The sequence below is a fragment of the Lucilia sericata genome, unplaced genomic scaffold (assembly GCF_015586225.1).
Source record: "Lucilia sericata isolate MDLA Ls3-8-SP2 unplaced genomic scaffold, ASM1558622v1 Contig001142F_arrow, whole genome shotgun sequence".
Classification (NCBI taxonomy): Eukaryota; Metazoa; Arthropoda; class Insecta; order Diptera; family Calliphoridae; genus Lucilia; species Lucilia sericata.
The window spans coordinates 1-15,440 of record NW_023995113.1 but is presented as its reverse complement, the minus strand read 5'-3'; the positions used below and the strand labels follow the sequence as shown (position 1 = coordinate 15,440).

General features: G+C 29.0%; 1 long non-coding RNA gene across 3 annotated transcripts; it reads left to right on the top strand.

Moving 5' to 3' along the window:
- Positions 1-388: 388 nt before the first annotated feature.
- Positions 389-13,551, top strand: LOC119610236. 3 transcript variants are annotated; one of them, XR_005231979.1, is made up of 3 exons: positions 389-457; positions 1,022-1,745; positions 13,449-13,551. It is a non-coding gene; the product is annotated as an uncharacterized LOC119610236 (long non-coding RNA). The 3 variants fall into 3 exon arrangements; XR_005231981.1 differs by lacking the exon at positions 13,449-13,551 and adding an exon at positions 10,139-10,226; XR_005231980.1 differs by lacking the exon at positions 13,449-13,551 and adding an exon at positions 10,136-10,226.
- The last annotated feature ends 1,889 nt before the right edge of the window (positions 13,552-15,440 follow it).

Genomic DNA, 15,440 nt, shown 5'->3' with positions numbered 1-15,440 from the left:
CTATCTATCTATCTATCTATCTATCTATCTATCTATCTATCTATCTATCTATCTGTTCAAATACAACGGTTTTTTTTTGAAAAAAGTTGTTAATATAAATTAAGACACACTCAGCTATAAATAAAATTACTTTATATAAATATTATTCACACCCAGCTATTTTTCTTTGCGCCTGCTTATTCTGACGATTTCCATACTGATAAAATAGCTGTTACTTTCCTATCTCATATTGGCCACTGTACTAGAAAAGGACAACTAATTGCCACCAAAAGAATTTCGCCTTTGTTATACTGAAGGTACATGCCAACACATACAAAAAAAGTATGAAGAAAAATTGCATATAACGGTACTAAAGGAGAGCTTTTCACAGATAAAAATGGAAAACGAATTACAGTTGGAAAATTTGATTGTAAGTGTTAAGAAACTAAAAATAAAAATTTAGTTGAGCGGAGCTCTAGTAAGAATACAAAAAATATATATAAAAATAATTTTAATTAATAAAAATTTAAAAAAAAATATAAAATCTATATAAAAGAATAAAATTAAATTGAAAATTGATAAAATAATATAAAAAAAGCAGTTTAAAGTTAAAATAAAAGAAAATATTTGCCAACAACCTACACAGTTAGCATATCGATAGAAAATTATGGAATTTTTAATTCACATACTTATATTTTTTCACTATGACGTTTAAGTGAAAATTTTCATTGATTTTTTTTTTTCGCTACTGCTGCCAGCAAAATGAAATTTAAATATAAAAAAAAAAAATTGTTAATATTTCTAGAAAATTTAATATATAATATAAAACACTAAATAATATTATATAGTATATTAAATAAAAAAAGGACTTAATCATTTTTTTTTTTACCTATAAAATTATTAAAAAAAATTATATAAAAAGAAGAAAGCTTTAAAAAAATTTTATTTTAAACAAGTTTTAAACAAAATTTTGCAAAATGTGTTTAAAAAAAAATTATATAAAAAATTTAGAAAATTTTTTATAAAATTTTTTTTCTTTCAGCAGAATTCCAGTATATGTATAAAACTTTTACGGCGAGTATAATATAGAAAAATAAAAGTACGAAAGCTTTTTGCTTCTCTACTGTTTAAAGGACTCTCTCGCCTGTGTGTGCGCTTTGGGTCTTTAGATAACACAAAAAACCACTAGAAAACAACAGCAACAACAACAACAATTCAAAATTGACTTCATTGAATGAAAATATTACAACAAAGACACAAAAAAAAAAAGAGCAACGTCAACAAAACCTTTAATAGAGAACAATATTTAACAACGAAGTGTATAATATACTCTGTCTCTCTTTCTCAATCTATATATTTACCGTTATATTGACTACCACCACCCTACACTACTCAAATACAAACTCTAAACAATTATCAGTCACTCAGTCAGCGAACAACTAGCGAGAGCAGCAAGCAGCATATTTTATCTTTAGCAACGTTTATACGTATTTGTCATTGTCATCGTCGTCATAGTTGTTTCAACGAAGAACAACAACTACAACAACAACAAAAAGTTAAAAGAAAAATTGGCCAACTTTAGCTAGTATCGGAATATAGTATCAGCAGGATAAAGTATCCCCCAAAAAAAATCCTTTCATTTGAGGAATAACAGCAGTTTTTCAAATACCTCCCCAATCTATCCTTCACACACAAACACACACATTCAATCTCATTCTCTCGTTTTAAGTCAACTCTAAAGAATAAAAAACAACAAAAATTAACATGTAAGTAAAAATATTGATTTTTCCGTTTTTTTTTTTTTTTTTTCTCTCTTCTCCTCTCTACTGAATTTTGAACTTATTATAAATCTGCACTTGTATACAATTAATTCATTTCAGTTTTATTAATTTTTTTCAATGAAACTTTTAATTTACATATTTTTTTCCTTTAAGTTATGAGTGTTTTAAAGAAAATTCCCAAATTTAGGAAAAATCACATTACACACATGTAAATTGTGCAAAATTATTCGCGTTTTGTTTTTTCTCCCACGAATTTTATGGTGAAATTTTGAAATTGTGTATGTCAAGCGAAGAAGGTCTTAACATCCAATTTGATTTATGATGTTGTGAAATTGCAATAAAAAATTATGTAAAAAGCATGACTTTTTTTCTCACACTAATTTTGATTAAAAGTGAGAAAAATATTTTTTAACAAAATATTTTGGTAAAGTGCTCTAAAACAACCCTGACCCAGGATTTGTAAAATTGATACAATAATACTTTTCAATCTTCATAAGTACAGTGGTACGTACACCAATGACCCATTTTGCAAAATTTTAAATGTATTTTCTTACTGAAATAATAATCTAAAATTGTACTTCTGAGACAAAATTGAGAAGACTACCTACCGACTTCGGTCAACTTTATACTAAACTTCAGAAGAAAAACACATTTTTTATATTCTTTCATATTGTTAAGAAACCTGGAAGAGATTGCAACCAAAACAGCAGTACCCACCTACCCAAACAAACTTGATCATAATGGGTCCATCACACGGAAAATAACGTCACAGTGGTCACTTTAATAAAAAAAACTCTGTTTTTGAATCACATTAGTAATTTCAACGTTTGTATATAGAAAATGAGAAAAACTGGCAACGCCATTCTTTTAAAAATCTCTATATTATGAACATTTTCGTAAATGACGCTCTATATTTACCGCCATTATACCTACGATCACCTGCAGCTGTTAATTAATTCGAAAACACCTCATGTCCGACATGTAAAATTTTATTACAATATGTCATATAGTTCCTTAGATACCGAATTATTTCCAAAAAATAATTTCTAAACCACTGTTAATGCGTACATTATTATTCTTAGAAAGAATGGAACCAGTATAGAACTAGTCCCTGACTATATGAAGAGCACTTACACACAATTTTATGTTCTAGAAACTATTTTCAAAATTTATAAAAATATTTGATCCACCAAATATTCTTCGAAATAACTTACTCATGTAATTCTTCTTCATCACGAAATTATATGGTTCCCAAAATAGTGTGATAACTCCGAAAACCCAAAAATCGAACCAGAACTGAACTAGAACTGAACTAGAACTGATCTAGAACTGATCTAGAATTGAACTAGAACTGAACTAGAACTGAACTAGAACTGAACTAGAACTGAACTAGAACTGAACTAGAACTGAACTAGAACTGAACTAGAACTGAACTAGCACTGAACTAGAACTGAACTAGAACTGAACTAGAACTGAACTAGAACTGAACTAGAACTGAACTCGAACTGAACTAGAACTGAACTCGAACTGAACTCGAACTGAACTAGAACTGAACTAGAACTGAACTAGAACTGAACTAGAACAGAACTAGAACTGAACTAGAACTGAACTAGAACTGAACTAGAACTGAACTAGAACTGAACTAGAACTGAACTAGAACTGAACTAGAACTGAACTAGAACTGAACTAGAACTGAACTTGAACTGAACTCGAACTGAACTCGAACTGAACTAGAACTGAACTAGAACTGAACTAGAACAGAACTAGAACTGAACTAGAACTGAACTAGAACTGAACTAGAACTGAACTAGAACTGAACTAGAACTGAACTAGAACTGAACTAGAACTGAACTAGAACTGAACTAGAATTGAACTAGAACTGAACTAGAACTGAACTAGAACTGAACTAGAACTGAACTCGAACTGAACTAGAACTGAACTAGAACTGAACTCGAACTGAACTCGAACTGAACTAGAACTGAACTGAACTGAACTAGAACTGAACTCGAACTGAACTAGAACTGAACTAGAACTGAACTAGAACTGAACTAGAACTGAACTAGAACTGAACTAGAACTGAACTCGAACTGAACTCGAACTGAACTAGAACTGAACTAGAACTGAACTGAACTAGAACTGAACTAGAACTGAACTAGAACTGAACTAGAACTGAACTAGAACTGAACTAGAACTGAACTAGAACTGAACTAGAACTGAACTAGAACTGAACTAGAACTGAACTAGAACTGAACTAGAACTTAACTAGAACTGAACTAGAACTGAACTAGAACTAGAACTGAACTAGAACTGAACTAGAACTGAACTGAACTGAACTGAACTAGAACTGAACTCGAAGTGAACTAGAACTGAACTAGAACTGAACTAGAACTTTACTAGAACTGAACTAGAACTGAACTCGAACTGAACTCGAACTGAACTTGAACTAGAATTGGTAATTTCCATAGATTGATCCAAACATTTTCTCGCATTTTGAACATCGGTAGTGTTCTCATCGTACCAATACAATCTGAGTCCATTATTCTCAAATAACTTATTTAAATCTCTCTATTATTGTCATTTATTAGTCCCTTGCTCAGAAGTCAAATAATTCGGGGAATCATTCATGAATAAGATTTTTAAAATGAAATGCAATCTAGATATTGATATTCAATGCTATCTGATTCCATTATGTTTCTACAGATCGCAAAAGCCTCTCTAATTTAAAACAAACTATCTCTGTATGGGTATCAATATAGACCAGCGATTCTATTTACTTCTAATGATATTCTTCCAGAATTCGGTAATTCATCCGAACAATATATTTAGAGCATACTGAACTATGTTTTTAACAAGAAATGCAATCATGAAGTTTCTAAAAAGCGAAATTAACACAAATTGATTAGATTAAATCATGAAGTATTTATGAAGAAGCCTTTTACATCCTTATTAAAATCAATTACAAAGTAAATGGTCTCTATTTTCATCCATTATTTGATTTGATTTGGAACACTACTATTATCCAGGCAGTTCATTATTAGGAATACCTGACTCAAAGATGTCAAACAATCTCCAAAGACTTCTAACTTTACTTCCTATAATAAGACCTTAAATGAGGCTTGACTAACCGACATCAGCATTAAGCTTCAGCTAAAGTTTTTATCTCATTCTCATGTGCCATTATCTATACGGCCAGTAAGACATTCTTGGACCTGCCATGAAGTTTAGATAGACATATGTATGCATAATGTCCTGGCGAACTTGTTTATAGTATTAAGTGTGAATTTCACGTTCTAGAATCTAGATTACATATCAAAACTTTTTCAGTTAATTTTGTGTTTGAGACCTTCAATATCGGCTAGGTTAGTTTAAAAGAGATGCGTGATATTGATGGTTTTAAAAGTTAGCCCGTTTTTCTTGAACCATTTGAATCTTAGCTAAAGCATATTCTTTCCGACATTGCTACTTCGAATATGAGAATATAGTTCAACTTAATTGTGTTCGAACCTATTGGTCGTCTGAACATGAAAATAAATTCAAAACTGACCCAAACATTCTCAGTACATAGCAGACTCAAACTTTCTTAAATGTGATTCTTAGCTCTATTTTAAATAACTTTTGAAATCTTGCAATTGCAATATTTTGAGGAAGAAATAACATTGATCAGAACTCAATCATAGGACACTGAGGCTTTTATGCTGAAATATAAACCGTTGAAGTTTTTACGGATTTAAGTGAACTAAAGTTTTTATTTTGAATCTTAGTACATCGGTGTCAGATTTACGTGAAAGTGTTAAACTAGGTCTATTATAGAATTATCATTTTCAGCATCGGTTCATCACGAGATTATTTGCATTACTTTGTCACTTTTAAGAAAAATATCGGATACATCACTATTTTTTTCTGGGAATTTCAATGTTTTGCACATTTACTTAAGACACTTCTTATTTTACAATGGACTTGGTTGGTTATTACACCAATTGAAAGTGACAGTAAATGGAACTTTGTTAAAAAATCGTGTTGCGGTTGAAAAGAGAAAAAGTTTCTAATAAATTTGGTTCTATTTTTTCCTCTAGGTCCCTAGCTAACTTAAATATAGTTTTATCGTTTTAGAATTTCACAACATGACGTTTAAAACAAATTATCAATTTGCCGTGAGAACGGATCAATTCCCAATAGTTATCAGAGCGTGAATAAAGAAATTAAAATTCTCATGAGAACATTCGCGATAATTGTGAGTTAAGACCTTTTTCACCTGATGACAAACCCCCTATAATCAAACAAATTCACACACACACATACACACAAACACTCCTCCTTTCTACAGGACATGCTCAATACTTAAGATGACCAGTGTTTTTATTTTTACTTTTATATAAATATTTTTTAGGGGATTTAATTGTAATTTATGGTAAATTATAACAAAAGAAAATTGATTTTTAATTATGATTCATTTATTGGTTTTACGCAAATGTTTTTTTTAAATATTATTTATAAGGAAATATAGTTTTTCTTTTATTATTTGGCAAAAAAAAAGTAATATTTACACATCTACACAAACATATATACAAGAAAATGCATTTACACATATACACACTTTAATAGTATGTGTGTATACTAATACAAGGAGGATACTATTTTATTTTTTTGTTTAATTCATAAAGTTATTAATGGTTTATTTTAGGTTTATTGAATATAATATCCCTACAACATTTCTGTAATAAACCATCAATAACTTTATCAATCATTTATGAATATGAAGATACAAAATATCTAATAATTTTATTTCACAATTATTTATCAAGTGCGTAGTAGTTTTTATAAAAAAAATATTTGGCTATCATTAATCTTATATACCCACCATCAAAGCCTGTGACGTAAATTTAAGTTCAATTTCAGCCCATATTATAGGACTGACTTCATGGTGTCTTATTTAAAAGTAGAGTATGACTAAATATCGGTAGTAATATAAAAACTGGATGGTTTTTTAGAATAGGGACTTATGGACCGAGATATATAGATTTGGAGAATGTGAAAAATTTTAAGAAAGTGAAATTGGAGGTAACTATTATTGTAGTTTTTATCTTATGTTGGATTGTAAGGAGAATGTATACTATCTTAGATTCGAAGTAATACGCATAAGGCGTTATCGGGTATGTACTACAGGCTCTATAGTCCATTTCTTTATATGAAAAATGTTGGCGAGAAATAGGTTCATAGAGCCTTAAATAGTTCTCTATGAAATCGATGTTCAGAAACTATGTTTCCTGGTCAAAGTCCCTGGAATTTTCCAATCAGTGTTTTTTAAGGGATGTAATCTCGTTAGGATCACTGAATAGAAACGTTTTGGTTCTACCCACTGCCAGATATAGTGGTAAAAAAAATATGAAACTGCGAACACAGCGAAAAGGAATGGAAGCATAAGAGCTATGGTATATAATCAACGTAAGTTATAAGACGAATTATAAAAGAGCTAAACCGGTTTTTGATCTGAGATTTGCTAGACATATACCAGACTGATCTTATTATGATGAACCCTTTCACGTAAACGAAGATGTCATCCAATTTTACACAGACGGATAAAATTCAAATGAAAGAATCGGCTGTGGAATCTATTCGAATGATTTGAACTTTCAACAAAGCTGCCGGATCACTGCAGCACACTTCAGACAGAAATAAAGGCCATGAAAGGCGGAACAGATTCAATATCATCGAATATTAGTCGGACACATACTTATACTTACTGATTATAATGAGAAAGTGTACACCACGCAAGAATGCCGCGTGTCTCTTGATGCACATGAGTTCCTGGATATGGAACATCTTCGTTGTCACTGTCCTGTTTTCAATGAACTAAGGCGGAAAAATTTTGGTCATCGAACAGCGTTTTGGACAACATCCACGCATTTATCAGGCAACGTTGACCAATAGGATTAGAAATATATTGGTGTGATCACAAATGGTATCTAAATGGGACCTATAACTGGACCCAAGCGAGGTATTCCATAGGCAGATACCACAGCAAGTCCACCGTTTCATCGTCATGCTGCCGCATGGGATTATCTCGCTCATGTTTTGCGACAGTTTAACGTTATCGAGTTCCCTCCCCTTTATATTAATAACGTGCGTTTTTTGTTGTCCATTATTTCCGAGTGGGTTGGCACCCATATTATGCAAAGCATACCTCTGGAAGAAAATTTGTCTAATAAGGCTCACATACAGTCCAATACGGACTATATATTTCGTTATTGAACGGACTTTTCCCTGAAAGCCGATGTTGTGATTTGGTAGCCGTTTATTTCGGTTTCAAAGTTTTCAATGTAGATCCCCAGGCCTATTTTTTGTAATCAGTTTTAAGCCTTTCAGTTAGCCACGGATTTCAACAGGTATACCTTTATGAGCCTTGGTTGACGTAGATCTGATGGTCCTACTTATACCATACAACTACCACAGTAACCTATCCTATCCACCATTTCATTATCGAGTGGCCGCATGGGATTCTCTCGAACATGATTTTAATTCTGTGCTCGCTGCGCTGGTTTATCATTCTCGGGTTTCCTCACCTTTATATCAAAAATGTACATTCTTTTGTTGTCCATTGTTTCCAAGTGGATTGACATACTTATATTGCAGCAAAGCATAACTCTGCAATAATTTATATAGGCTTGTTGACGTAGTGCTGATGGTCCTACTTATACCGTACAGCTACCACAGTAACCTATCCTATCCATCGTTTCATTTTGAAGTGGCCGCATGGGATTCTCTCGCTCATGATTTTAATTTTTTTCCTCGTTGCGCCGGTACACATTCTCGTTCTTTTGTTGTCCATTATTTCCAAGTGGATTGACACACATATAGTGCAAAGCATACCTCTGGAAGAATATTCATCGGATAAGTGGATACACTACATTGATTTACCCTGATTGCCTGATATTGCCTTCTGCATGTTTCAATCGAGTTAACACATTCTGTTATTGAACGGACATCTGTCTGAAAGCTGATGTTGTAGCCGTTGTTTTATTTCGGGTAGATCCCCAGACCCGATTTGTGTATTGAGTTTTATACAGGTACGCCTTTCAGAGCCTTGTTTGATGATCCTACTTACGCCTATCCTAGCTCATGTTTTTAATTCTGTCCTCGTTGCGCCAGTTTCTCGAGTTCCCTCCCCTTTATTAGGTAACCATTGGTTTATTTCGGTTTCTGGGTCTTCAATGTAGATCCCCATGACCGTTTTGTCCATTCTGTTTTTAGCTATCCATGTAGCAACGCATTTCTATAGATATTTGCTCTAATGTCTCGCTTGACTCTACTATTTTATCTGGGTTTAGTGCTTTTAAAGTTCCCGACAGACTCTGTCTCTCGTAGACGATAGGGCACATACCATGTTTTCCCCTCCAATGTACCCAGTATACTTTGATGAAGTGTCCCTTAAACTAAAAATAAGTGACGTTGGGCAGTATATATGTTTCTATTGGGGGAATACTTTTCCAGAGCCTTGGTTGACGATCGTCTGATGGCTCTGATGGCGCTAATTAAACCAACAAGTAACTTATGCGTAAAACTATCTGTAGTAGTTTCATAGTAACCTTTTTGTCAATACAAATCCCCCTGATTATTGAAGAAGTTTTTTGAAGGCGCTCATATATGGTTGGTTAGGGTCAATTATAGACTAACCTGTACAATATTTTAAAACTATTACTGCAACAACAAACGAACATGACTACTAAGTCCAATATTTTACAAATTTTTTTGATGGTGGGTATAGAAATGATTTTACAGGATTTAAAAAATTTTACGAATAAAAAGGTATTGATTTTTATAAAGATTGGCTTCAGATTTTAATAATGAAATTTACATATATCGGTTTTATATAGAATTGAAAATTTAAGGTCCATTGGGAGTGGTTGTTGCTATGAAAGGTTTTATATACCTGTATTCGTATAGTCGTTATTTAAGTATTTCGATCAACGCATACATTCAATTTCAAATCAATTTACTTTCGAAACGAGTTACAAAATAAAATATTGTGTCTACAAAAAATTTCATATTTTTGAATTAAACTATTTCAATCTGTCAAAATTATATTTTATAATGAAATTAGCATAAACATATTTAAATTCAAAATTTTAGGATTTGAAAAGAAACCAATCTTCTAAAACCTTTTCAACATAATTATATTTTAAATAAATTAACTCAAACGATTCTCGAAATTCAAAATTTTCAAATAAATTTTAATCGATTTCATTAAATTAAAAGTTATTTCAAAATATATTCCATTTACTGCAATTAACACTTTGCTAAAAGTGTTATATATCAAATTTCCTTAAAAAAAATACATTTTGCCATAAAAATTAACAAAAGAATTTTTGGGTTAAAAGTAGCCTTCTGATCTTCTAACGCACCTAATAACCTATAGTACAGAAAATGGAAGGTGAAGCCAAAGAAGGAAAGGAAAGTGAGCCTCAGTGAGTATCAAAGTTATGAAGTATCAATGATATTACAAACTTAAACCTAAAGTTTTTATCATAATATTCTTAAAACTAAAATAACTAATAGTTGAAATATACAAATATTAGACCCGAAATCATTATATTTTTTGAAGTATTTGCCTGTTTAGATATATGAAAAATATCAGCTATAATTTTTAATTTCGCAAATAACAAATCGGATGTTACGAAAAATATATATATACATTTTAATCTAATGCCTTAAATAGTTAGATTTCGTTTGTATTAACCCCCAAAAGGGGTAATATTAAAAGTTCTGTTCCCGCATTTGACAGATTTGCAGGTTTTTTTTATAAATTCTTTAAAATATTCGGAGTAAATTCTGCAAACCTGCCGGGAATAGGCCAATAAATAATATAATAACATTTATTTTATAATATTTTGCATGATATACTTTTTTTATTTTTAAACTTTATTTTAATTTTAAACTATTTTTTAAAATTAAATCGAAATTTCTTTTGAAGCCGTTATGTGTGTTTCGAGAGCCTTCGACTTAAAGTCACAGCCCTATTAATATCCACCGCCTTTTGTTTTTAAGTTGCTGTCAAGGATTCAAGGTTTTACGAAAATTATCTTCAATTTTCTCTTTTTATAGAGAATTTTCCAAAATTTTTTGTAAAGAATTTTCAAAAAATTTCCCATTTTATAGAACACTTTCGGAAAATTCCCTTTTCTAAAAATATTTTTTAAAAAATTTCTCCTTTCAAGAGAAGTTTCTTAAATTTCTCTTTGGTATAGAGAATTTTCAAAAATTTTCCATTTTATAGAAAATTTTCAAAAATTTTCCTTTTCTAAAAATAATTTTCAAAAATTTCTCTTTTTTAGAGAATTTTCTTAAATTTTCCTTTTTATGCAGAATTTTCGAAAATTCCCTTTTTACAGCAATTGTATTTTAATTTCCCTTTGTATATATATTTTTTTTAATTTCTCTTTTTCTTAAAAATTTCCCTTTAATAGGGAATTTTTAAAAATGTCCCTTTTTACAGGGAATTTTGAAAATCAGACTTTTTATTGAGGATTTTGAAAAATGTCCCATTTTGTAAAGAGTTTTGAAAATTTTCCCCTTTTATAAAGAATTTTCGAAAATTTCCCTTTCTAAAAATAATTTAAAAAATTTCTCATTTTTAGAAAAATTTCGAAAATTTTCTTTTAATACAAGAATTTTTCTTTTCGAAAATTTTCCATTTTCTAGAAAATTTTTGAGAATTTCCCTTTTTATAGAAAGTAAAGAATTATCGAAAATTTTCCTTTTTTAGAAATTTCCCTTTTAGTAAAGAATTTTCAAAAATTTCCCTTTTTATAAAAAGTATTGAAAAATTTCCCCTTTATAAAGAATTATCGAAAATTTTCCTTTTTTTAGAATTGTTTTTGAGAATTTTCCTTTTTAGAGAAAGTATTAAAAAATTTCCCCTTTAGTAAAGAATTTCCGAAAATTCCCCTTCTAAAAACAATTAAAAAAAATTTATTTTTTAGAAAAATTTCAAAAAATTTATTTTAATACAAAATTTTCGAAAATTTTCCTTTTTGTAGAAAATTTTTGAGAATTTCCCTTGTTATTGAAAGTATTGAAAAATATCCCCTTTAATCAAGAATTTTCAAAAATTTTCCTTTTTAGAATTTTTTTTTAAATTTCCCTTTTTATAGAAAGTATTGAAAAATTTCCCCTTTAGTAAAGAATTTTCAAAAATTTCCCTTTCTAAAAATAATTTTGAAAAAATTTATCTTTTTTAGAAAAATTTCAAAAATTTTCTTTTAATACAAGAATTTTTCTTTTTATACAGAATTTTCGAAAATTTTCCTTTTTGTAGAAAATTTTTGAGAATTTCCCTTTTTATAGAAAGTATTGAAAAATTTCCTATTTAGTAAAGAATTATCAAAAATTTTCGTTTTTTAGATTTTTCAGAATTTCCCTTTTCATAGAAAGTATTGAAAAATGTCCCCTTTACTAAAGAATTTTCGAAAATTTTCCCTTTCTAAAAATTGATTTGAAGAAATTTCCCCTTTTTTAAAAAAATTCGAAAATTTTCTCTTAATACAAGAATTTTTCTTTTTATACAGAATTTTCGAAAATTTTCCTTTTTGTAGAAAATTTTTGAGAATTTCCCATTTTATAGAAAGAAAAATTTTCTCTTTAGTAAAGAATTATCGAAATTTTCCTTTTTGTAGATTTTTTTTTTTAGGATTCCCCTTTTTATAGAAAGTATTGAAAAATTTCCCCTTTACTAAAGAATTTTTGAAAATTTCCCTTTCTAAAAATAATTTTAAAAAATTTCTCTTTTTTAGAAAAATTTCTTTTAATATGAGAATTTTCCTTTTTATACAGGGTCTTCGAAAATTTTCCTTTTTGTAGAAAATTTTTGAGAATTTCCCTTTTTATAGAAAGTATTGAAAAATGTCCGCATTAGAACAGAATTATCAAAAATTTTCCTTTTTATAGATATTTTTTGAGAAAGTATTGAAAAATTTCCCCTTTCAAAGTTTCCCTTCTTGTATAGAGAATTTTTGGGAATTTTTTTTAGAAAATATTGAAAATTTTTCCCTTTTGTAAAGAATTTTCCAAAATGTCCCATTCTAATAACAACAAGTTTCACTTTTTGTAGGGAATTTTTAAAAATGTCCTTTTTGTAAAAAAAAAAAAAATGAAAAATTCCCTTTATATACAGAATTTCCACTTTTGTAAAAAATTTAGGGATTTTTTAGAAAAAGAAATTTTATTTTCTTTTTTGTAAAAAATTTTTGAAAATTTCCCTTTTTATAAAAAATTGTCCAAAATGTCCCACTTTTTAGAGAATTTTAAAAGGATTTTTTACAGAATTAAGAAAAATTTCACTTTTTGTAGAAAAAATTAATTTAGAGAATATTCAAAAATTAATTTTTTAATATTTTGAAAATTTCCCATTTTATAGAGAACTGACTGAAAATTCTCAGAAATGTCCCATTTATGGAGGATTTTTGAGAATTTTCCTTTTAAAAGAAAATATGAAAAAAATTCCTTTTGAAATCACATTTTCGCTGCTGTTTAACTACTTAATTCTGCCGGGAACTGTTAAAGTAAAAACTTTGTTTCTTTCTGTTATGGAAATTCCTGCCTCGGGAGACCTATAAGTATTTATTTTAAATTTAATCAAATATTTTTATTTTGCCATAATAATTTCTTTTAATTCTTTTTTAATTTTTTTTATAGAACTATTTATAAATAAAACATAATTTATTTAACTCTTAAAAATTCAAAACTAAAAAATGGGCAAAAAAAGATAAAAAGAAGGAAGAGTAAGTTGATTTTTCAGTTTTTTAAAAGAAATATGGAAACAAGCTTTGTAATATCAAACATAATTTTTTTAGAAAGGCTAAATGAATTCAAATCAAAATCTTAATTAACAAGTAAATAATATTGCTAAATACTTATACATAAACATATTTAGAATATATATAATACTTAAAAACATAACTATATACTTAAAATACTTATTATATTTTATTTTATAAATATTTTTTATTACTTTTCTTGTAAAAAAAACTTAGTTTTTTTCTTAAACTTTAGTTTTTTCTTTTTTATTATCTTTTTTTACTGCACTTTTATTTTAGAATTTGCTTAATCCAAAATACTAATTTTGCTCAATATATAATAAATATATAGGGGCGGATCCAGCACCAGCCGGAGATGCACCACCCGCAGGTGAGGGTGCGCCAGCCCGGAGAGGGTGGCGATGGTGAGATTGTTGGTGGACCACGCAAACCCTCAACAAATAGCGGCACAAAAGCGTTTACAAAACAAACCCAGGCACAAGTTGATGAGGTAAGAGATTATTTATTGATTTAAAAATTAAATTTCCAGAAAGAATGTAGATAATTCTCTCTTTAAAAACAATTTTTGCACAAAATTGTCTTTTTGAAAAATATTTTTTAATGAAAAACTTCGAATTATGTATCCTCCCTTTCAAGCCCACTTTGGAGGAATTTCAAAAATGTCCCCCTTTTATAGCGAATTTTCGATTATTTCCCTTTTTAAAGAGAAGTAGGTTCGTGGTTAGTGTTCTAGTCTGATAGACCGGAGGTGTTGTGCTCGATTACCACCTAAGGCAATAGCTAGGAACTAACTAACTAACTAACTAACTAACTAACTAACTAACTAACTAACTACTAACTAACTAACTACTAACTAACTACTAACTAACTAACTAACTAACTAACTAACTACTAACTAACTAACTAACTAACTACTAACTAACTAAACTAACTAACTAACTAACTAACTAACTAACTAACTAACTAACTAACTAACTAACTAACTAACTAACTAACTAACTAACTAACTAACTAACTAACTAACTAACTAACTAACTAACTAACTAACTAACTAACTAACTAACTAACTAACTAACTAACTAACTAACTAACTAACTAACACTAACTAACTAACCTAACTAACTAACTAACTAACTAACTAACTACTACTAACTAACTAACTAACTAACTAACTAACTACTAACTAACTAACTAACTAACTAACTAACTAACTAACTAACTAACTAACTAACTAACTAACTAACTAACTAACTAACTAACTAACTAACTAACTAACTAACTAACTAACTACTAACTAACTAACTAACTAACTAACTAACTAACTAACTAACTAACTAACTAACTAACTAACTAACTAACTAACTAACTAACTAACTAACTAACTAACTATACTAACTGAACTAACTAACTAACTACTACTAACTAACTAACTAACTACTAACTAACTAACTAACTACTAACTAACTAACTAACTAACTAACTAACTAACTAACTAACTAACTAACTAACTAACTAACTAACTAACTACTACTAACTAACTAACTAACTAACTAACTAACTAACTAACTAACTAACTAACTAACTAACTAACTAACTACTAACTACTACTACTAACTAACTACCTAACTAACTAACTAACTAACTAACTAACTAACTAACTACTAACTAACTACTAACTAACTAACTAACTACTAACTAACTAACTACTAACTAACTAACTACTACTAACTAACTAACTAACTAACTACTAACTAACTAACTAACTAACTAACTAACTAACTAACTAACTAACTAACTAACTAACTAACTACTAACTAACTAATACTACTAACTAACTAACTAAACTAACTAACTAACTAACTAACTAACT